Here is a 25,259-nt window from a genome sequence, read left to right as displayed (position 1 = left end):
TCCAGTAGATATAGTTCATATTTATAACCTCCAGTAGATATATTCATATTTATAATCTCCAGTAGATATAGTTTCATATTTATAATCTCCAGTATAGTTATATATCCAGTAGATATAGTTCATATTTATAATCTCCAGTAGATATGTTCATGTTATAATCTCCATAGATATTCAGTTTTTCATAGATTGTATTTATAATCTCCAGTAATATCGTCATGTTTATAACCTCCAGTAGATATAGTTCATATTTATAATCTCCAGTAGATATGTTCATGTTTATAATTTCCAGTAGATATAGTTCATATTTATAACCTCCAGTCAGTAGATATAGTTCATATTTATAATCTCCAGTAGATATAGTTCATGTTTATAATTCCAGTATATATAGTTCATATTTATAATCTCCAGTAGATACAGTAGATATAGTTCATATTTATAATCTCCAGTAGATATGGTTCATGTTTATAATTCCAGTATATATAGTTCATATTTACAACCTCCAGTAGTTATAGAAAAAGTAACAAAGACATTAAAACGGAACAAAAAATGTTGGAAAAAGACCAGTTTAAATTATTGAGGATGGGGACATGGCGATGTTGTAACCCCCCCCCCCATCCTATGCCTATAGTAATAAGTACAGTAATAATAAAAAATATTATCATAGTAAATTAATATGAACACTAGTTCAATTTTCCGCAGTCGTTTTGCTTTATGAAGGTAGGAGTGACTTAGTAATTGGAATCCATGCAATATGAAATTACAAAGATTTAATATAACTTGATTAAGAACGGCAACTCTTATTGATCATTGAAAATAAACAACGTCTCTGCTTTATGTCTCCCTGCCTCATTTTCATAATCTGCTCTGCTGGCAGACAATAGAGGTGGGGAAAAAAAAAAGAAACGCTCCCCAACTTCCGTGCTTTGATCATATTTTACTCCTGAGAATCCACCTGATATTGTTTACCAGACATAAAGACGTCACGCAGACAGGAAAAAAGCATGCTGGGAGACGGAGGAGCTGGCGAACGTGGCCGGTGTGCTGGGAGTAAGGGAGATTTTTAATATTGTGGGGTAGCACTGGGAGAGCGAATGGGTGTTGAGGAGGAGAAATTGCCAAGACGGGGTTTCATTTAGTCCACCGAGAGTGGATGTAATGGGATGCACACACACACACACACACACACACACACACACACACACACATCTGACTGCGTACAAAACTTTGAAGTTTTGGATGAAAAAGTGTCTGTGTATACTCACACAGACACACACATATTCTAGTGTGCTAATGAAAAACTATAACTCATAAATAGATACAAGCACGGACTCAGTTTTCTTGCATAAAAAGGGTCTTTTGAGCGTGCAGGCACACAAACATTCACACACACACACACATGCACACACACACACTTAATGTGGAGGTGTGCACACACAGTCCATATGCACAGCAAGTGCTGCGTTTCTGTAATCAGCAGTAAGTGTACCATGGTGAGTCATTGACAATCTCTCGGTCCATTTACCTATGAGCCTCAGCAGACTACAGCTGCCTGCTGTGTTTATTAAAAATATAACGGCTCTATTATACTCATTGGGTTATTGCTCGCACTGACACAGATAGGGAGACACACAAACGCACACACACAGACACACACAGCCGTGTACACACGGAGCGCACAGAAATGGAGCGATACATTCCCAAAATGAACAAAGTGATCATTGCTTTGATACAGGTCTTCAGAAAAGAAGATGGCCACTCTGTTCCATCTTGTCCCTGACTGCTACAGTCAGTATGGTTTTTGTGATTATGATTATCACATGGTATCGGACCCCCCCCCACAGGGCTGTGTGGAAGGGTTTAATTCAGCAGTCTGCAAAACCTGCACTAACCCTGCTGTGACACAGCAGAGGCTAGTTTCAATGAAGAGTCCATGATGGTTGAATTCATTGAATTATGAACGTGGAAAATGAAGAGAGTTGCAAAAAGCTAATGAAGACTATCAGCTCCACAAAACTCTCTCTGGATTTCTCAGTATAACTTGTGTCCTCCTTGGCTACTAGCAGCTGTGTAAAGGGGTTAGTGGAGGTGGTGCGCGATCACAGAAGGCTTGTATCATGTGGACGCGCCAACAGTTTGGTTGTCATTACTTAGAATTTCTCCCGGGGGAGACAGAAACTAGGCAGTATAGCTTTAAACTCAGAGACACCTGTCATTTCAGTCAACAACTTTTGACCCCTCTAGTTACTCTTACTTCTCTCTTATAGTCAGTAACCATAGTTAAACATTTCTTTTCATTTGTTCAACAATAAACACAATACAGCAGAGGTGTAATTTATTTATACGATCTTTAAATATAGATGTGCTACGGTGACCAGTAGCTAATGCTAATGCTTGGTGGCTAAACCGTGCCACACCATTATAAGGTTAGAACAACGCTCAACATGCTCAAGAAGTTATTTTTAGTATGATTGTTTTGCCCAGGGTTAAAATCACTGGGCTAACCCACAATAAAGTTGGCCATGTAAAGTTAGCTGTAAGGGTATGATACAACGTTAGCATTTTGACACCCCTCGGTTTCAAGTAAGCTAGCCTCCTCCTAGGTTTTGAGGGCTGTGCACCCCTTCGTCTTAGCCCTCGATCGAAGTGAGTATTAGGACATGCCTCACTCTCCCCAAAACTTAGGGGAAGGGTTAGGGGTAAGACAGGGAAATTAGATTCAGCCTAAATCCAGATGATTTAATGACCGCAATGACCTGCTGGGCCCACAAAGGCTTAAGATCCCGGACAAATACTCCGAGACCAGGCCAATTAAGGCATTAAATCAGACATTAAAATCTCAACATCAATTCTAAAACGCACTGGGAGCAGAAGGAGGGTGTGGATGAATGACAATGAAGACAACAACTTCACAACGTCATCAAACGTCCCTAGCGGCAGTTACTGACATGTTGTCACTTTAAGCTGAGCCTTAAGGCCATTTTTACAGTTTATTGTCCGTCTGGATTTATTTTATAAAAAAGCTTGTAAAACATCAACCCTGTTGTCTACAGTCAAGATATGAACATCATTTTTTTTCAGGACAAACTGGGTTATTGGAATATTTGGGTTGCAGTGAGGTCACTTGAATGTTAAAAATGGTTGTAGGACCTTAAAGACAAATAAATAAATAAATAAATAAATGAATCCAGATATGTATTGATATCACAGACAGAGAAGTAAAACCTAAGCCATTTTCCTCTCTAAAACACTTCTCACATGTCTTGGGAGTCACACTGTGAAGAAATAATCATCATAACTTATACAGTTGACAAAATACATACATTTTTTCAAAGAAAGTCAAGACGCTTTTGCCCTCATGACATTTATTTTTTGCCAATAATCAACATAATAATGACTTATTTATTGATATTACACCCACAGCAATGCTACACAAGCATTTGTGTGTTAAAAACAGTTCTCATATGTGCAAAAATAAACTTGATAAACATTATAACTCATATAAAGCACATACTATTTACATTTCTTCAAAAAAGGCCCAAATACGTGCCAAATCTCAAACCAGTGGGGCCATTTCCACTTTAAAACGATAGATATCTATCTTGTTCTGCTACAGCATCTTTGATCGCATGTGAGACTAGTGTGATCATAGTGTGACTGGGAAGATTTGACTTCTTTAGGACTCCATACTCTTTGTGTGACGTTGTCTCCCATATATGGGCATACTGCTTCCTTTTCTTCCGTAAACACAGAGCAGACACGGAGCAGCGGGAGCTAGCGGCAGAAATGAGCCAAAACGCGATGAATTATGGACATAAAGTGGATCAATCTTGGATGTAACGATCCAGAAAAAAGCCAAAAGTTCCAGGCTGGGTAGAAAATCACCTGTAGAGGCTAGAAAGACCCGGAAGCGACCTCCGGAACCGCTAATGCGTTACGTTTAAGCCGCAATTTATGGTGAGTCTCCAGCTTTTATGGTTATTAAATAATTAAACTATGAATCAGAGGTGCTGTTTTTACTTGTGGGAGAGTCTCTCGGTCTCAGAGGGTTTTGCAATGTTTCACAGGGAGCACAACTTGAGAGGTCCCTGCATGGTGCTACACCAAACCTGAGGACCATGGACGCCAAGGAAGATGGAAGATGCCATGCGTCTTGATGTCCTGGGTGTCAACCGAGAACAGATTAAAAAGGTTAGATTTTTATATATGCACCAAAACCAAGAGCAATATTTCATTCTTAGCGTTAGTGACACGCGATGCTATCTAAAGCTCCAAACCGGTCTTTGAAAGCTGTATTACTTATTCTAGGGCTGGGCAATAATTCAATGGGATCATTTATTGTCTTTCAATGGCATCATATTATGATGAAATCATACATCCAGATGTCGCGATATACAATTAGGTTGTCTAAATTGCTAATAACAAGCACATAAGTCAATGTTTTCCGTAGATCTGTCGTTAAAAGTTTTGATTTTAACATTTGAAGAACTGTAGATTGGTTTTTACATCACAGTATCTTTGTACATGTAAAGATAGTCAGTATATAGATGACTGTCATATTATTGATGATTGTTTATCCAAAATGTAATTGTGTCAATATTTTGTGAAAGCAGCAATAGTCAGCCTTACAATATCGTCGCAATATCGACATTGATGTATTTAGTCAAGAATATGGTGATATTCCCGGCCCTGATTACTCCATGGTGTCCCTTTCATATTCACCACTTATTAAAACTTCTGTACAGAACATTTACACAGCAGCAAACAGCTGTTTGCTCTGTGACGATACAGTGGCGTAATGGCGTCCTGAGCAGGGGATGAAGACACACTCCTTCTGTGTGTGTGTGTGTGTGTGTGTGTGTGTGTGTGTGTTGCAATCCCAGCTCTTCTTTGTGTTTATAACCGGTCCAGTGCATGGGGTTGTGAAAAACACAGGTATTTCACAAAGTGAAACTGACTGGGAGAGCTGTGGGGGGGGCAATCCTTGCCCGCAGTTATTTCCTTCCGTATTTCGAGTACAGCGCCTTTTAATGTTTAAAATCAAGGAACTCTATTAAAGATCTACGATTTCACCATTAACAAAACCCCAGTGTGCAAATATGAAATATATGTAACCTTAATATTGAACTGCTCTTTGTGATTACAATCATCGAGACAGTCACTCTGTCTCTCCATCTCTCTCTCTGTTAATCTGTTTTACACACACACATACACACACATACACACACACACACACACACACACACACACACACACACACACACACACCACTTGTACACAAGACCGCCTGCTGTGCTTATTAAATAGTTGTGTTTGCTAAGTAGTGCAGACCCAGTGGCCTATCTGCTGATAAAAAGAAAACAGCAGCCCCACACACACACACACACACACACACACACACACACCACACACACCACACACACAGAGTTGCTGTCTATGTTAAATATTGAGGGACTGTGGAAGGCTCTCAGCTCATAAAGTGAAAATGTAACAAGGCAGACAACACTCCATGTAATAACTCTGACGATCGCCCTGGCTTTCAGAACTGCACACAAGAGGGTTTGTGTGTGTGTGTGGGTGTGCGTGCATGCGTCCACATGCACGTGTGAGGGGTTGATTGGCTGAGCAGGTTGGAAAGTGGCATCAAGGGGAAAAGGCAGTCGTCTCACCTCAAACAGAGAAAATAAAGTAGGTTTTATGATTATTATTGGAATTCCCCGTTCTGCTGCTACTGAGGCTAAATGAGCGTGGCACACAGACACACTCACACACACACACACACACATACACACACTTGATGTTTTGAAACTAAATTCATGAGCCTTTGACACACAGTCAAAATCACACAGACAGACACAAACACACACACACACACACACACACATACACACACACACACACACACACACACACACACACACCATGTAGATGTTACACAAAAGACAGGTATTTACATATTCGCAGTCCAATATTTTGAGAGTAAATTAGGGTAGCTTATGACACACACATTGTGTATTTTGCTATATCTCACTCTCTCTCTCTCTCTCTTATAGAGACACACACACACACACACACACACACACCACACACAAACCAATATTTTGAGTGTAAATGAGCGTAGCTTCTGACAAGCAGAAGAGACATTCACAGGAGACAATTACCGTTCCTTAGTGTGTAAGGGACGCCACACACAGTCACACAAAAACAAATACACACACAAATATGCATGCGCATACATATACACACAAATGTATATGTATATGCATGCACATACATACACACTTACACACACACACACACACAGCAAAATATCTGTCCTTTGCTGTGCTGACAGGAGTGTCCGTAGTGGGCCTTTGTTAGTTCTGGTTGGGCAGCCTTATTTATTGTGTGTGTGTGTGGGTGTGTGTGTGTGTGTTATTTATATACCCACAGCCTTAGTGAGTCTTGACAGCAACCTGGAAGCCTACTATCTTTTCACTTTGGCCAATTTATATTATTATATTTTACCCTCCCGTTCAAATCATGCAAAATCACGTTTAATGTGGTCTCATTTTCAAATCAGGTCTCGGAAAATCTCCAGATTTCTCCTGCATTTGTTCATGAATTTTAATGCCCTTTTAATTCAGCTTTACAATCCACAGAATTCAACACTCCTTCAAATAATTGAAATATAAGTCTAATAAAGACAAGTCAGCCTTCTTCTGCTGTTAGTAATCATATATTCATTCATTATGAATACAGAAATAAACTAAAAAATGCAGGTTGTGTGCAGGTAATGGAATATGCGTATGATATTATATGTGCTTATTTCAATATCTGTAATAGAAAGTAGTAGTTAGTAATAAGGAATTGATAGTAAATGAGAGAAGAATACAATAGCGCTGGACCTAACATCCCACCAGGTCAAGTAATTTAGAATATATATAGAATATTAAATTAAAATCTGTGCTGGGAACCATGTTCAGGCCATCAGACTCTTCAATAAGATTCTTTAATTAGTGAAGGTCCTGTACATGAACGAGGTTTTTTTTTTTCTTTTTTCTTCTTCCCCTGTTTTTCCTGGTCGGCCCATCCCCAGTGGAAATGACACCCTAGTGCGGAGTGATTTTCTTGACTTTTGTTGTAAAAAAAATATATATATATGTGTGTGTATGTATGTATGTATGTATGTATGTATGTATGTATGTATATATATATATATATATATATATATATATATATATATATCAGCCATTGCCGTTTTATCACCTACTTTAGATCTCACCATAAATCACTGTCACAAAAGTAACACTTTCTAGGAATGTGCCTTGCTTGGAATGTGCATGCGCAAAAACGTTTAAACATTCATATGAAATAAACAAAAAATAAATGCAGAAACAATTTACACAGCACATATAACTACACAAAGGAATTGGTTCATGTGTCTGAGGTATTGAGAGGCCCAATAGGGTGTGGGAATCACCAGAGGCCCCACGATAAGATATTATCACGTATGGTCACACGATATTATTGCATTTTAAACATATTGCGATATTCTGCGATATATTGTCACTTATTACTTTTCCAAAAATTCATTTTTTTGCCCCCAAAGAAAATCGTCAACATCTTTTAAATCTCACATGGATTTATTGCTGAAAAATTTGTGACTGTCAAGTGAAACAACAAACCATTTTCAGTGTTGTTATAAATGTTATACAACGGGCAAATAAAATTGCATTAAATTAAGGGGATGATCAAGTATGTATATATGTCTTTTTCAAACTTTCCTGAACTATGAGTTTAACTATCTTAGGACCTTGGGTACGGCTGATGGAATAAAAGCGCTGGACCATACTCCCACCAGGTCAAGTAATTTAGACAATATCTAGAATATTAATATTAAACTCTTTGCTGAACCGATGTTTCAGGCCATCAGTCTTCATAAGCTTCTTTCAATTGGAAGGTCTTTAACATGACAGGTTTATTTTTTTTGTTTTTCTTCTTCGCCTGTTTTTCCATGGCTTTGACCATCCCAGTGAAAGACACCTAGTGCGGAGTGATTTGCCTGCTTGGTGTGTACAAATATTATATTGTGTGTGATGTATGTTTATGATGTATGATTGTATCTATGTTATAATCGATATAGTTAATAATTATTATAATAATAGCAGCCATTTGCGTTTATCACTGTACTTTAGATCTCACCTAAATCACTGTCACCAAAAGTAACACGCTTCGGTAGGACTGGAGCCTTGTTGGAATGTGCATGCGCAAAAAGTTTAAACATTTATGAATAAACAAAATAAATGCAGAAACAATTTTACAGACATATAACACACAAAGGAAATTGGTTCATGTGTATGAGTAATCTGATGAGGCCCAATTCACTATTCATGGACATGTCCTTTGGAGCAAATACATACACATTGACATTTTCAGGCATAACATGAAGTTACATAATGATGTTTTGTGTCATAGTTGTTTTTATTGAATTCAATATTCCACCATTGTTAAGCCATTTTAAGGATCCCACAGCAGCCGATAATTGTAGTAATTAGGTGAGTAAATATGAACGAGCAGCCCAAATATTAGACACTTCTGGTTTGGATTTGTTGTTGTTTTGTTCTGGAAAGGACAAACGCACTGAGACAATCTGGTAAAGGACTAGTGGATTTGTGCTGTACATGTTTGTTTCCAAAGTGGACCAATGCATCTTGAATTATTTTAGTTGATTATGTTTTTATATTCTTTAATGACTAATGAATAATTTGGGAGATTTGTACAATTTTAAGAACATACCCTACTTGAACAATCCTCCCAAATTCTAGCATTAGTTGACTGGACCGATAACTATCTAGTGTTGCAGTGTACTGTACGTTCATATAACAACAGGGAGAGGACACCCCATTGGTTTTTGACCTAATATTTTGCTGGGTGGAAATAACATTCATGTTTATAGTGTGCATGGAATTTATCACATAATTATCTTTATAGCTTCTAGATTTTAGAGTCCAATTTCTTCAGTGTCTTTCTTTCTATGTCCATAAATATGTATATATACAGTATATACATTATATATATATATATATATATATATATATATATATATATATATATATATATATATATATATATATATATATATATAAAGTGGCAGATAGTAGCAGACCGACTAAATGATATATCTAAAAATATACATTTATGAACTACTTCTCTTAACTGAAACCATTCAATGAGTCATTTTTCATTTGTAAAAAATAACAGTACACTTTGCATGAAAAGTGAGCAGTTAATATGACTTAAGGAATTTATATTTTAGTCAATGAGAGAGGGAGAAACCGAGTGTTGTAGAAAATTGATCTTCATGGTAAATTACCTTCTGCTTACTTTTAAAGCAAAGAGTACAACCGTTAATGTGTGCTAATGATTAGCAGCCTAATCCTTGAATGGTATAATTATGACCGTTTCAGAGCAGTGGTCAGTAGATGTATATAAAAATTATTCAGGCGGTCCGCAGGGCATAGCTGGACGTAGCAGGGCACAGCAGGGCACAGCAGGGCACCGCAGGGCACGGCAGAATGTAGCAGGGTGTAATGCTGCAGGACCACGGCAGCCGCTGACATCAAGATCTTGGTGCCATCTAATCCTAGTAAACTACCCAGAACTAGGTTAGTAAAAGGCATTTCTGGGACTGGACGCACACAAATGGAAAGGGAGAGGCGAGAGGAGCTCAGGGTGTCAAAGGAAGGAAGTCCCCCGGCAGTCTAGGACTATAACAGGATAACTTAGAGAGACAGGGTAAAGAGAGGAGCCTAGTCGGGCTAGAACTCTCCCCTGCCTGATCGGGCTGTACTGGCCTGCCTCCCTCTAGTTTTACTATATAATTGATAGTACGGTAAAATAATCTGACGACTATGAAGAGAAGCAGGTGGGCCGGGCTAGGCGGACGCTGCGACTCCTCACTCCCTAACTATAAGCTTTATCAAAGAGGAGAGTTTTAAGTTTACTCTTAAATGTGGTGACGGTGTCGGCCCCCTGAACCCAGACTGGGAGCTGGTTCCGCAGGAGAGGAGCCTGATAGCGGAAGGCTCTGGCTCCCATTCTACTTTTAGAGACTCTAGGAACCACAAGTAAGGTGAAGGATTTTAAATTCAAATCCTGGATTTTACAGGAACTGTTTTTTTTCAGAAGGTGTTTTATCACAACTACTTTTAATGACTGCGGTACATAACCTGTAACTAAAGACGTATTGATCATATCTAGTAATGAAGTATTAAACCACGGGTAACGCTTCTTTAAGTAGCCTCGTTGGGATGGAGTCTAATAGACAGGACGATGGCTTAGCTGAAGAGACCTTTGACATTAATTATAAGGACTACTAGCCAGTCAGAAGCAAAGTATGTGGGCGTGCTACGCCAGCAGCTAGGTGAAAAGCCAAAAAGCGTAATATGAGCACTTTAAATCTGAAGTGGTCTTCAAGTTGTATTATTTTCTCTTCCTTCGGTATTTGTACAATTATGATTATTATTAGGGAAGAGAGTAGACAAGAGTTAGACTTTGCTGTAATTTCTACAGTTACTACAAAATGCCCAGTAAAAAAACATAATTTTCTTTTCCGGTTCATTACTGTAATAAACATTGCATTATGGGTATTAACATTTCATTTACTGTGATTTACTGTATATTTTGAATTTGTGATATATTAGAAGCGACATTACCATGCAATGTGTGTATGTCATGTTTCATACTGTATCCCTGTATCTGTGTGTGAGACCATAACAGTGTATTATGCCACACACACACACACACACACACACACACACACACACACACACACACACACACACACACACAAGTTGACATCACCTCAATGATAGCTGATTTACCAAACATTTGCATTATTCCCCTCAGCTCTCTCTCCCTCACGCACACACACACACACACACACACACACACACACACACACACACACACACACACACACACACACACACACACACACACACAGACGCAAAATCACTTTTACCCAACAAAACCCTGCCTTTCAACCACTCTCAGAACTGAGAATAAATCCATAGCAATGAGACACATAGTAAAATGACGGTGTTGACTATTACTGTAACAGATTGTATGGGGGACAGAACAGCAGCCGTTCAAATATTTTTGAAGAACTTTGTCAGTGTGTACAGTAAAAGTTTAAAATGCTCTTGAATTATATATGAATTTGGGGGACTTCTTTTTTTCTTTTATTGGACAAAAGATTTCCCTCGACTCTCCTGGAATACATTATTCACACCAGTTGATCTTGAGCTGTTATCAGGAAATTGGTCAAACGTAGACTATAATGAGAGATATTTTATCTGAAATGATAGCTTTAATGTTTTAGCCCTTTACAAAAACTCGTGTAAAAAAACATATTTGGAATTTTTTCTTTGCATTGACATAAGATATGGACATTTTTGTTTGTGAACGTGTTAGCACACTTTTGACATTTGTTTTGCAGGTACTTTTTGACTCATTAAAAACAAATCTTATTATTTACTTGAACACCTTTTGTGTGTCCTCATGCATACCAGGTTACTTAAAGCATTGCTTTTTCAGTGGACAGGTCATATGAGATGGGCATGTGCCATAAACAAAAGGCACATTATTCAATGCATCATTTGAACATTCAAAATGATTCTTTTACATATATTCATTTATTTACAGGGAGACCAGGGACAGTCAGGCGTAGAGTCTCAGGTAAGGGACAGTAAGACCAGGGACAGTCAGGTGTAGAGTTTTAGGTAAGGGACTGGGAGACCAGGGACAGTCAAGTGTAGAGTATCAGGTAAAGGACAGGAAGACCAGGGACAGTCAGGTGTAGAGTCTCAGGTAAAAGACAGGAAAACCAGGGACAGTCAACCGTAGAGTCTCAGGTAAGGGACAGGAAGACCAGGGACTGTCAGGTGTATGGTCTAAGGAAAGGGACAGGAAGACCAGGGACAGTCAGGTGTAGAGTCTCAGGTAAGGAACAGGGAGACCAGGGACAGTCAGGTGTAGAGTCTCAGGTAACGGACAGGGAGACCAGGGACAGTCAGGTGTAGAGTATCAGGTAAGAAACAGGGAGACCAGGGACAGTCAAGTGTAGAGTCTCAGGTAAGAAACAGTGAGACCAGGGACAGCCAAGTGTAGAGTTTCAAGTAAGGGACAAGAAGAACAGGGACAGTCAGGTGAAGAGTCTCAGGTAAGGGACAGGGAGACCAGGGACAGTCAGGTGTAGAGTCTCAGGTAAGGAACAGGGAGACCAGGGACAGTCAGGTGTAGAGTCTCAGGTAAGGGACAGGAAGACCAGGGACAGTCAGGTGTAGAGTCTCAGGTAAGGGACAGGGAGACCAGGGACAGTCAGGTGTAGAGTCTCAGGTAAGGGACAGGAAGACCAGGGACAGTCAGGTGTAGAGTCTCAGGTAAGGGACAGGAAGACCAGGGACAGTCAGGTGTAGAGTCTCAGGTAAGGGACAGGGAGACCAGGGACAGTCAGGTGTAGAGTCTCAGGTAAGGGACAGGAAGACCAGGGACAGTCAGGTGTAGAGTCTCAGGTAAGGGACAGGGAGACCAGGGACAGTCAGGTGTAGAGTCTCAGGTAAGGGACAGGAAGACCAGGGACAGTCAAGTGTAGAGTCTCAGCTAAGGGACAGGAAGGCCAGGGACAGTCAGGTGTAGAGTCTCAGGTAAGGGACAGGGAGACCAGGGACACTCAGGCATAGAGTTCAGTTTCAGTTCAAAAATAGTTCATGAGCTTTAAGCGCATGACAAATCAACCAGACCGCCGACCCTCGGTAGAAAAGGCAGTTGGACTGATCAGTGTCCCCGAGTTGGTGAAAAAAGTGCCACGGATCACACCAAAGAGACCAGACATAATACGTCTCCATAACAACAAGCTGCGCTAATCTGTATTGTCGCCCAAAAATGAAAAACGGCAGCTGATTGGACAAACAAGTAACGTGGGTCTGGTTTTCTCCGAAAACATTCAAAGCCAGACTGTCATGGCAGCTTGTTCAGAATACAATCATCATGTTCAACGTGTTTCTGAAAATATTTTAAGCGAGAAATAGGCCGTGCTGTTGCTGAATCTGTCTTCATTTCAGATTGACAAAGGTCAGTTTTCTCAGATTTTGAGAGACTCTAGTCAGCAGTCTACCATTCAGGTTGGTCATTTGAGCCTACTTCTTCAGGAAAAGGGGACAGGAGCTTCTCTACTTTTTCAAATTAAAGTCTTTTCCTGTTCTCTAAAATATCAAGAGCATTTTAAAAAAATTGCAGCATTTTAAAACAATGATGCCTCAGAGATAAACGGTACATAATTTAAAATATAGGACACTTTACAATTATCTTCCAATAAAGGTCCCATTACATGGTGCTCTTTGGAGGCTTTTATATAGACCTTAATGGTCCCTTAATATTGTGTCTGAATTGAGTCCAAGGTGGAGGCTGGGGGTGTGGCCTTGACCAACTGCCAATTTGCTTGTTTGAAAGCCATGATGTCTCTTTCTCATGGGTGGCCCGAGCTCTCTGGGTGGGCAAAGCAGAGAAAGGGGAGGTAACCTTAACAGACCTTAATAAAAACTCAGATTGGCCGATCTAGAATCTTGCCCCTTATGAGGTCACAAGGGGCAAGATTCCAGATCGGCCTATCTAAGCTTTTATTTTCTCAAAGGCGGAGCTGGATACCCAGGGCTCGATTTACACCTATCACCATTTCTAGCCACAAAGGCAGGCTGGGAGAACTCATATTAATGTTAAAAAATCTCAAAGTGAATTTTTCATGCCATGGGACCTTTAATGTTGCTGACTGCATTTACTCAAATTAACTGACAAAGAGCAATACATTTGTAAAAGTATGTATTAATCTATATAATTAGGACGGACCTGGCCACCCTGAAATTCAACAAATTGTTGGTTGAATTCAAAACAGATTAAAGGAAGTCATTTCTAACATTCTTTTATTAACAAATTGAGCACTGCATTGAATATAAAAGGCAGCACAAAACAAGTGCCAACATCTGTTTCAGTTTTCAACAGATAATTTCTTTCAACTAACAAAAAATCTTGCGATTTCTTGATAAGTGGTCGCCTTTCGGGATGTATTTAATGCTCCAGATGATACTGCGATGACAATAAAAATAAAAAAAACTTGATTGTGCGGCCCTAGTCTCCATCTCCAAGCGTCTTTCCCAAATCCAACTCTCGTCTGCGCTGCTTTTTCCCTACATGCAAGGAGTGATCTTCATTCTGTGGATCAAGTCCAGTCGCGATGCGGTGATGGGGGGGCTTGGAGTCAGCCTGACTAAATCTATGCTGACAGCCCTTTAAGAGTGCACTATTACTTGTTTTCACTCCGTGACCTGTTTCAGCCTCTTTGTTTGGAGGACGCTTTAGAGCTGCATGTAAGGGGATAACGTCTGCCACAGATGCCTCAGATGGACTTATCTCCTTTATCTGCTCACATGGAGCGAGAAGAGAGAGGACAGTCTCTGGTATGCGGTCTGCCATGTATGCAGCCCGGACTTGCTTTTGTGCAAAAAGGCTTTCCGGCAATAATATGTACCGTTCCATCTTTTGCTCACATCTCCTTGGAGACGCTTTGGTGGCATTCCAAACTGCTCTTGAATAGAGTGTAGGCGTGCACAGGCAAGAGGTGAATGCTTAAAGTAGCCAGCAGTTTTCCTCCCTATCGCTATCACATCTGACTCAACAATCCCCGGTCGCCTGTTGAATTGTATGTGCCATGTCTTCCATGGCTTTGGCCATATACTGACTACCGCATGCACTTTAGATCGGTCGATACGCCAAGTGTCAAACATGTTGGCAAATGCCTTGGGGCTTGCGGAAGCTATATGAGACCCCCTTTTGTAAGGAGCCAAAGAACCAGAGGACTTTTTTTCCTATTCCGGAATGCTGTGTGAGCTAGCCAGACCAGTACCTGATCAAGAATCCACTTCTTTGCCAGATTATCCTGTTGCAAGAGGTAGTGCAGTGGCTCTTTGTTCCATTGTTGCTAGTTCAGTAGTATTGTTCCTACATTTTATCAACTCCCGGCCTCATTTTTTTCATGGGCAAAGTGTCCAGTGTTCCAGTGTTCTCCAGCTATCACGTGATTTTTCAGGGCAAACCACTTTCTTCACCTGCTACTGCAGCCAGCCTTCAATTGCCACCATCTGCCTTCAGCCAGGTTATCAATACATTTTAATTTTTCTAAGAAACACCAACATAAAATAAACACCCTTAAGACAATGTCTGTCTCGTCTCTGCACTTCTGGGTCTGACCAAACACAAGGCAGCGGGCCCGAAGGCAGAGAGGACAATACATACATACATACAGTACATACATACACATACACACCTGGATTTACACTGACACTTTTGACTGATAATTTATGGTTAATGTCGTTTTATAGCCGAATGTTCTCATTGTTATTATTAGACCTCTTCAAACGTCCCTGAACCAGGCTGTTCTCCCTTCATGTTTCAAGACTGCTACTATAATACCAGTGGCCAAAAAACAATTACATGCCTCAATGATAACCGTCCCCACTGTTGACTTCAGGAAAAACCAGCACAGTTACACCCCCAGTCCTCATCAACAACACAGCGGTGGAGTAGGCCAGTAGCACCAAGTTCCTAGTGTGCAGATCCCAAACAGTCTATTGTGGTCCCTCCACACCACCTTTGTTGTTAGGAGAGCACAGATATCTTAAGGAAACGTAAACACACCAATGTGTATGATAGTATAGGGCGGGCAGGGTAAGTTGCAGTTGAGTTTAGCCGACAAAAGGTGTCTTTGCGCCGGGTACAGGGCACAACAAGGTCATGGTTGTTTCAGCAGCTGTTACAGTTATGTGAAGCCGACAAAGTGAGCTTCATGCTGCAACAACGGTTAAGTTTAAACACCAAAACTAGAAAAAGATTAGACTAGAAAAAGATTATGGTTTGAACAAAAATACTGGTCCACTTAAAGGATAATTCTGGTCAATTCCAACACGTAGCTCTGTTGTTTGTACATTTGGAGGTCTGTCAGTAGTGAGGTAAACCAAAGCAATCGGTGCTGCCTACACCGAGTTATCCTCCTGCTAGAGTTAGCACCCAACAGGCTTAAACAGGGCAAGTTTTGAACTTGTTTTTAGCTTAAACCCCTTGGAAGAAATCACTGCAAATGGGTAGGCACTTTTAGTGACATTTTGAACATGTTTAGACGCTAAAAACATGTTTATAGCGTGCCCTATTGAAGCCTGTGGGGTGCTAACTCTAGCAGGAGGATAACACGATGTAGGCAGCACCGATTGGTTTGGTTTTCCTCTCTACTGACAGCACGCCGAATTTACAGAAAACAGTTTCCTGGATGAAAGGTGACATGAAACTCGACACCCCCGCTTGAAACCCCTGTGTTTTATGAACCTTCTATCCCCCACGACCTCCGCTCAACGTGGATCTTCGCACTCTAAGACAGCAGCATTCAGTGTGCTGCTGACAGTAATTAACAGGGGGAATACATACAAACTACAGAGTATTGCTGTTCTCAGATATACAGTATGTAGGAATGGTTCATGAGAACAGCCTGATCGTTGAGTCTATGAGTCACGTTCCCAGCAGTTCTTCAAAATAAAAGTTACTATGCTTTATTTAGATGCCATAATAATTTGGATAAGGCATTTTGTTCTAATGATATATGCTAAATAGACAGATAATCATGAAATCTGAATATAGATTCTCTTCTACCTAACAACTGGAAAAAGTTAAGGGGGGCGGTCCAAAACATTTCATTCGGGGTTCGCTTAAAATTGCTTAAATTCTTATATATCTATATTAGTTGCAGTATTTAAGTTTTAATCATACAGAATTATACTGGCAATGTTTACAGTGTTTTTTTTTTTATTCCTAATTTTATTTTAGTTAAACTATTTAATATTTAGGATTTAAAATTATTACATTTTTGATTTTGAAGTTTGTATCAGTAGAACATATGCAAAAACTCAAGCCATACAAGTTGTGTATATTCTACAGAGTAGTACTGTGTATGCATGGCATAAGTACTGGTGTGTGGTGTGTGTGTGTGTGTGTGTGTGTTGTGTGTGTGTGTGTGTGTGTGGTGTGTGTGTGTGTGTGTTGTGTGTGTGTGTGTGGTGTGTGTGTGTGTGTGTGTGTGTGCGCGTGTGTGTGTGTCAGTTGCTATGTGGTGAGGAGAGCTTGTTATACTCTGACAGGGCGAGACCATTGGGGTGAAATGCATGATGGGATCCTGTGATGAGCAGGAAGAGTTTGAATAAACATGGTTGATTTCAGCTCACCCGTGTGTGTGTGTGTGTGTGTGTGTGTGTGTGTGTGTGTGTGTGGTGTGTGTGTGTGTGTGTGTGTGTGTGTGTGTGTGTGTGGTGTGTGTGTGTGTGTGTGTGTGTGTGTGTGTGGTGTGTGTGTGTGACCATCAGGCCTGCCTGTTTGTGCTGTGTTCACTGAAGCTTTTTATTGAAGCCCTCATGAATCTTTTTCCTCTCAAATATTCAGTCCTTCCCTCGCTCTATCCTGCTTCCTCTCCTTGCTGACTTCTCAGCTTCATCTTTCACTCCCTCCCATCTTTCAGTCCTCTTCAGACTGCATCACTCATTCCCTCTTATTTCCAACTCCCATTCACCACCATCTTCATCACTCTCTCCATTGGTTTTTTTCTTTCTTTCTTTTTGTTTGACAAAGGGGATCTACACCCATTTTATAACTGTATACTGCTATTCCTATGATCTAAGACAGTCCAACAATGGAAGAAAACATGAGCAATTGACTCCCAAATCCAAAATGTGTAGTGACTATTTGTGATGTCACCAAGTATAAAGTATGGACCTGCCCATAGACAATGAATTAGGAAAGATGTTATGGCAGACACTGAGAGTACCCAGGGGAATGTCCAGAGTATAAGGCCATTTTTCAGTTTTACAACTAGGAACATTACATAAGGGATAATGTAGAGTGAGCGGGTCATTATTGCGAATTGAAACACAACAGGGTGTTATGGTTTTGTCTTGTCTTATTATGGTAGTCTGTTTTCCTGTCTTAATTTCTAAGCCTGGTTTTCTGTCATGTCTTGAGATTGTGTTATTTTTGGTCTTGTCTTGATGTTCTGTTTCCTAAGGCTTAGTTTAATCATGGAAAACTTTGCAAAATCCTGAACAGCTCCAACTGTTTCTTATATGAAATCTGTCACAAATTCTCAGAAATATGTTTGTTTCCTGTTCAGAAATACCCCTAGAATGGCCACAACCCTAATCTCACAAATTGTTCATCAGAACAGTCAAATCACTGTCTAATAAAGGCATTTAATTTTGATCTTAACCTTGCTGATTGTCACACAGTTTCAACAAGAAATTAGCAACTATTTAAAGAAAGGCCACATCAAAAAGAAAGGTCTTCAGTCTTGATTTAAAAGAATCGAGAGTAGCAGCGGACATGCAGTTTTCCGGGGGTTTGTTCCAGATATGTGGAGCATAGAAACTGAACGCTGCTTCCCCCTGTTTCGACTCTGGGGACAGAAAGCAGACATGTCCCTGACAACCTGAGAGGTCTGGGTGGTTCATAGTTTACTAGCAGATCAGAAATGTATTTTGGCCCTAAACCGTTAAGAGATTTATAATCCAGCAGAAGTATTTTGAAATTAGTTCTTTGAGGCACAGAAAGCCAGTGTATGGACTTCAGGACTGGACTTTAGAATTGGAGTGATGTGAGCCACTCTCTTGGTCTTAGTGAGGACTCGAGCAGCAGTGTTCTGAATCAGCTGCAGCTGTCTGATTTCTTAGGGAGAGGTGTAAAGACACTGTTACAGTATTCAAGTCTACTGAAGATGAAAACATGGACTAGTTTTTCCAAATCCTGTTGACACATAAGTCCTTTAACCCTTCATTTATTCTTAAGGTGGTAATAGGCTGACTTTGTAATTGTCTTAATGTGGCTGTTAAAATTCAAGTCAGAGTACATGACTACACCAAGATTCCTGGCTTTGTCTGTTGTTTTTAGCATTGTTTTTTGAAGCTGAGCGCTGACTTTTAATCATTCCTCTTTACTCCAAAAACAACCACTTCAGTTTTTTCTTCATTTAATTTAAAAAAGTTCTGATACATCCAGTCGTTAATTTGTTCAATGCACTTAGTCCGTTTTTTTTATCGGACTATAGTCCCTTGGCGACAAGGTTATGTGAATTTCCCTAGCCATGCATTGCTAGGGTAACTTATTTTGTTGTTTTTTATAATCTGCGCCAGTGGAAGCATGTAGATATTAAACAGAAGAGGCCCCAGGATAGAGCCTGGGGGAACTCTACACGTCATATTTGCATGCTCATGTGTATAATTACCTATAGGCACAATCTAATCCCTGAGCCAGAAAGGCCAACCCAGTTTTCCATTCGGTCTGATAATATGTCGTGGTTGACCGTATCCTATGCCTCACTGAGAAGTAATATAGACAAAATAGTCTGCTGGTCTTGGATTAATGTTGATAATTATTGACAAGCTCTGATGTTACCAGGTCTTTTTATCTGCAGTTTAACTTTATTCTTTACTATGTGATGCCAGGTCTAAAGCATTTTGGAAGAGTTGCATAAGGCTGGAGCCACATTTCTGCTTTAAAGGTTCAATGGCATTCAAATTTCACTTTTATGAGGTTTTCTAACATTAATATGCGTTCCCTCAGCCTGCCTATGGTCCCCCAGTGGCTAGAAATGGTGATGGGTCTAAACCAAGCCCTGGGTATCCTGCTCTGTCTTTGAGAAAAAGTAAGGTCAGATGGGCCGATCTGGAATGTGCCACTTATGACAGCCATTTAGAGTGAATACGTATAAGGCCAGCAATACATCTAGAGAAGGATCTCATTGTTGCGTGACTCACGCCATGGATGGCAACAGCGTGAACAGAGGAAGTTTAAGGTATCCATAAACTTTTACTTTAAACAACCCAATACAAACGCTATGCTGGAGAGTCGCGGTGTAGTTCGTTCCAACAACAATGCATCAAAAAACCTCCATATCTGATTTGTTCCCCTGCCATTCCCTAAAAATAGATAGGCTTTGGCTCCAGGCTATAGACCCAACCACTGGCATCACCGAGGCTTCCTTTCGTTCTCAAATAAGGAGAAAAATAGGAAAATGCAGACAAGCTGTTGTGCAGCAGGTTACTCCAGACTTTCACACTGAGATTTGAGTCTCATAAGCTACATGAATATTCATAGTCAGTGTGGTAAATTACTAAATGATGCTGCTGACAGTTACTACGGATGGAAAGCTGGAAACGTTAGCTTGTCTACAATTAAATCTCAGCCTATAGATGAAACAATTGGCTATTGATAACAGGTTGGTTAAGGACCGACAACACTTAGCCTAACCAAAGTGATTAAATAAAATATTTTTGTTCAGTTTACTGTGTTGGGTTGTTGATCCACGTAAATGGGGAAAGACTGACAAACGGCAATCAACCTGAATATATATATAATATATATATATATATATATATATATATATATATATGTTAGGGTTATTTTTTGGGCGTTTTCCCTTTTATTATAGTGGATAGAGATAAAAGGGAGAGAGAGATAGCGGATGAGACGCAGCAAAAGGCCACAGGTCCGATTCCAAATTATGATCCAAACACGTCAAACTGCATTGACTCCTACAGGATTTCCTGTTTTCTATCCCCCCCTCCCAAAGGAGGCATAGCCTTGACGTTGTGTCGTATGTGCCGGTCTAACGTATGCGGGTTGGCCCCACATTGCTGCGGTCCAGCCAAAGAGAAAAGCCATGCAGGGCAGACATTTGAAACAAGGCTATTGTTATCACTGAACCACAGTTTCATTACCTTTAATGTCCTCCTAAATGTCTTCAAACTCATAATATTGAATCAAAGTATCTAATATGTGTTTGTTATTGAGACTTTGAGTATGACGTATTGCATTTCAATAAGCAGTGAAAGGTTATTGCCCCATGCCGCAGAGATCGGCTCTCTTGGCATTCCTTCAAATAAATTAATGTGTGTATATATATAACAGTGAGAGAGAGAAAGACGTTGTATTATATTATAATCACAAATAAACCAGTTGATACTTGGATGTGGCTGGGAAATCTCTGGGATTTTCAAAAATAATAATTGAATAGTCTCTACACAATATCTTGCCCATAATATATTAAAGCTGAAGATAAGCCAGTCAAAGGTTATTGCCCTTCTGACACTCCCGTCATGATTTTAATATGGTTAAATTTCCTTTCACTCTAACTAAAAATCAATTATAATAGCTAATATAAAACGTTGTTATCCTTTTCAATTGGTGTGTGTGTGTGTGAGGGGAGGCAGCATTATTTTTCCAGTCAGTACAAGAATGGCGAGGTGTTTTATAAAAACTGGTTCATCTCTATACTACAAAATATGTTGGGAACTTTGGAAGATTGGCCTATTGTTGATATAAATATATTTTACTGCGACTTGATGGATTAATTAAATATCAAGAGGCGGAAAAGGGATACACACGTGTTATCAATGCAATCAATACTCTTTCACTTCCTTTTACCTCAAAATGTTTATAATATTTATTTTTGTTGGGGTTTAATACCTCAATACCAATGTTTTACACTGTATGAATAGGCACGTGTGGCCCGTAGTGACCTTGTACAGCTGTTTGAGTTGGTCTGGGCTCAGCACAGCTGCTTCCAGCAGCCGCCACAGGAAAGTCATCGTATCTGTGGACATTGATTGTTATCGTCGTATCATCTAATTTTTGGGGGGTTATGATTAATTTACTGGATTTTGTGTATTTCTCTCTGCGTCTGGGTGAATGAGGGTATAATTTGAATACTGTATATAATATACGGTGTCTATAATAATATAATTAAAAGATCAATCCTTTATTCAATATTTCCTAGAAATTTGGATATTTAGATAATGTCTTTTTACAAAGTGTGACATCTGATAATAAAGCCCATACATCCTGCAGAACTCCATTGGGACACAGTTGTTTATTCAATACCTGGTTTGGATGGGAAAACCAAGCAGAGTGGATTGGTAGGTGTTATAATTGTCTCCCATTGCCAGACCTTACTTCACTGTGCTGCAGAGGAAGGTCTGGCTAGTCAACACTGCATTCCGGAATGGGAGAAAAACAAGCTCTTATTTATTGGCTTTTTCTTTTTTAAACCAATCACAATCAGGCAATGGTGCCGCTGCAAAATAGCTTCGTGGAGGAACTTGTTTTGATCGATTTACCTTGCAGAGATCTGAGGACCAGGTAACCATAGTCCTCAGATTGGACAGATAGTCTAGCTAGCTGTCTGGATTTACCCTGCAGAGATCTGAGGACCAGGTAACCATAGTCCTCAGATTGGACAGATAGTCTAGCTAGCTGTCTGGATTTACCCTGCAGAGATCTGAGGACCAGGTAACCATAGTCCTCAGATTGGACAGATAGTCTAGCTAGCTGTCTGGATTTACCCTGCAGAGATCTGAGGACCAGGTAACCATAGTCCTCAGATTGGACAGGTAGTCTAGCTAGCGGTCTGGATTTACCTTGCAGAGATCTGAGGACCAGGTAACCATAGTCCTCAGATTGGACAGATAGTCTAGCTAGCTGTCTGGATTTACCCTGCAGAGATCTGAGGACCAGGTAACCATAGTCCTCCAGAGAGCTTGAAATAGTATGTTGAACTTGAGGATTTATTTAAGAAAACAAAGTTCATACCAATAAAAGGAGTCCTGAATGTGGTAGGAAAAAATAATTCCAGAATGTGGATAACACAAAGAACAGTACATGCAAAATGGAAAACCAAGACAACAAGGTAGACTCCACACTAGAACATGGTAGCCTGCCAGCAAACCTCCATGAGCCTAGCAAAGGCGGGATCCTCCTCATGAATATACCGGTAAAAAACAATCATCTGTTCCTTTTCAGGGTCCCTGGGATTGAAGAGGGGCATAAATCTGACAACTGCTGGGTCCATTTTGGGTCGGATGATTCGTCGCGGGCGCTGCGAGGTCTGGACCCAAATGCAGAGAGGAGGCAAGGATTTATTTAACATGACTTTGTGTTATCCGCTCACCGCGGCTTAATCGGTTGCATGTTTGCCGAGCCAGGATGAGAAGGAGAAGCTATGTCCAGCCAGGTGTAGACAGCTGGGATAAGGGCACGTTCACGGCTTTCTTAACTAGACCACGGTACCCATCACAGATGTACTGATGCAGGATGGAGAAGACCTTTGTTCAAACTTTATACAGAGTGAGAAGCAACTTCTTGTGGAAGTATGATAATGTGAAACACATCATTTGTAAAAAGGAAACAGGGCCGCTGTAATGAAACAGTGAGAGAAAGCGTGGCAGATGATCGTGGAACGACTGAATGCGTAATATATACATCTTCTGACCACTGCTCTGAAACAATCATAATCATACCATTCAAGGATTAGGCTGCTAATCATTAGCACACATTAACGGTTTGTACTCTTAAAAGTAAGCAGAAGATAATTTACCGTGAAGGTCAATTTTCTACTCAATTTTCTTCTTCTCATGGGCTATAAATTCCCTAAGTGATATTAACTTCCACTGCTCGCTTTTCATGCAAAGTGTGCTGTTATTTTTTACAAATGACAAGTGACTCATTGAATGGTTCCAGTTAAGAGAAGTAGTTCATAAATGTAGATTTTTCGATATATCATTCAGTCGGTCCGCTACTATCTGCCACGCTTTGTCTCATTTTTTATTTTTTTACAGAGGATGAGTTACCTTCTCTAAATAGTATGATTTGCTCCCTCGCATATATATATATGGACATAGAAATAAAAGACACTGAAGAAATTGGACTCTAAAATCTAGAAGCTATAAAGATAATTAAGTGATAAATAAACAGGAATGTAACAGTCTATTCATCTGTTATTCTTCCCCCAGCAAAATATAATGTCAAAAACCAATGGGGTGTCCTCTCCCTGTTGTTACAGGAATGTACAGTACACTTCAACACTAGATAATTATTGGTCTAGTCAATTAAGACAATAATTTTGTTTTGGAAATGCTCTTAAAATTCTACAATCCTTCTGACTTTTGGGGTTTTAAACAGGAGGTGTCAGAAAAGTTACCTTTGGGATTCTGACTTAGAGGCGTTCAGTCTTTATTAATAATGATAATCATAATATTGTTCGTAAACAGAGTTTTTCCACCTACGTTTAAAAAAGAAAATGTCATCTACACAAGCAAGGTTTAAAAAAAACCTCTGTCCACATTAAATGCAAAAACACGCTATGAAGCGCTGTCAAGAGCATGCTGATCCAACAGGTGGCAATGTAACCATGTTGGCCAATCAGAAGCCTGAAGTTCCAGAAGGCTAACAACAAGGCACACTGAGGACGGGGAGAGTCAAATGTGTGGACTGATGATGGCGTTCAGTTATTCCTTAATGGCAAACTTTAATACAAAGTTAGCAAAACCCAGGAAAAACATGTTCTGGGAGTCTTGCCGATATCCTAGCTCTTTTTCTTGAGCAGCCATTAAGCCTTTCTTTGGCTTTGTCTGCCACTGCAGATACTCGCCTCATGCAAACAAAGGAGACAACGGTGCGCACTCTGACGTCACGAGCCAAAATCTCCGGTTTCACCGGCTACATAACACCGATGCAACCAGAGATTCTGAAAATCTTCACCCTGGCAGGAAGGTTTTTAACCCTCTGGGCCCTGAGGCCATTTTTGCAGTTTAATTTCCGTCTGGATTTATTTTATAAAAAAGCTTGTAAAACATCAACCCTGTTGTCTACAGTCAAGATATGAACATCATTTTTTTTAGGACAAACTGGGTTATTGGAATATTTGGGTTGCAGTGAGGTCACTTGAATGTTAAAAATGGTTGTAGGGCCTTTAAGATAAATAAATAAATAAATAAATAAATGAATCTTCCAGATATGTATTGATATCACAGACATATAAGTAAAACCTAAGTCATTTTCCATTCTAAAACACTTCTCATATGTCTTTGGAGTCACACTGTGAAGAAATAATCATTATAACTTATACAGTTGACAAAATACATGCATTTTTTCCAAAAAAGTCAAGACGTTTTGCTCTTATGACATTTACTTATGCCAATAATAACATAATAATGTCATATTTATTGATATTACACCCACAGCAATGTTATACAAGCAAATATGTGTCTAAATAGTGCATTATTTGGCCTTCCATAGAGTATATAGGCATCTTTGTCCCCTCTAGCCTTCCATACAAGAGGGGTGACTTTATCTCCCATATA

General features: G+C 39.9%; 3 long non-coding RNA genes across 3 annotated transcripts in view; 1 reads left to right on the top strand and 2 right to left on the bottom strand.

The window, feature by feature from the left end:
• Positions 1-4,863, bottom strand: part of LOC116702409 (uncharacterized) — a 21,126-nt gene extending 16,263 nt beyond the window's left edge. Inside the window, exon 1 of the long non-coding RNA XR_004335158.1 lies at positions 4,787-4,863. This is a non-coding gene — a long non-coding RNA (uncharacterized LOC116702409). The remainder of the gene's footprint in view (positions 1-4,786) is intronic.
• LOC116702333 (uncharacterized) lies at positions 3,719-24,818 on the top strand. Its single transcript, XR_004335128.1, has 4 exons — positions 3,719-3,954; positions 4,065-4,188; positions 22,921-23,351; positions 23,808-24,818. It is a non-coding gene; the product is annotated as an uncharacterized LOC116702333 (long non-coding RNA).
• On the bottom strand, positions 8,879-25,259 carry LOC116702388 (uncharacterized). The gene is made up of 3 exons (XR_004335144.1): positions 25,245-25,259; positions 15,132-15,134; positions 8,879-9,011 (listed from the first exon to the last, which is right to left on the bottom strand). It is a non-coding gene; the product is annotated as an uncharacterized LOC116702388 (long non-coding RNA).

This window comes from Etheostoma spectabile, chromosome 2, assembly GCF_008692095.1.
Source record: "Etheostoma spectabile isolate EspeVRDwgs_2016 chromosome 2, UIUC_Espe_1.0, whole genome shotgun sequence".
Lineage (NCBI taxonomy): Eukaryota > Metazoa > Chordata > Actinopteri > Perciformes > Percidae > Etheostoma > Etheostoma spectabile.
Note: the sequence above shows the minus strand (reverse complement) of the source record. Positions and strands in the feature narration are given on the sequence as shown.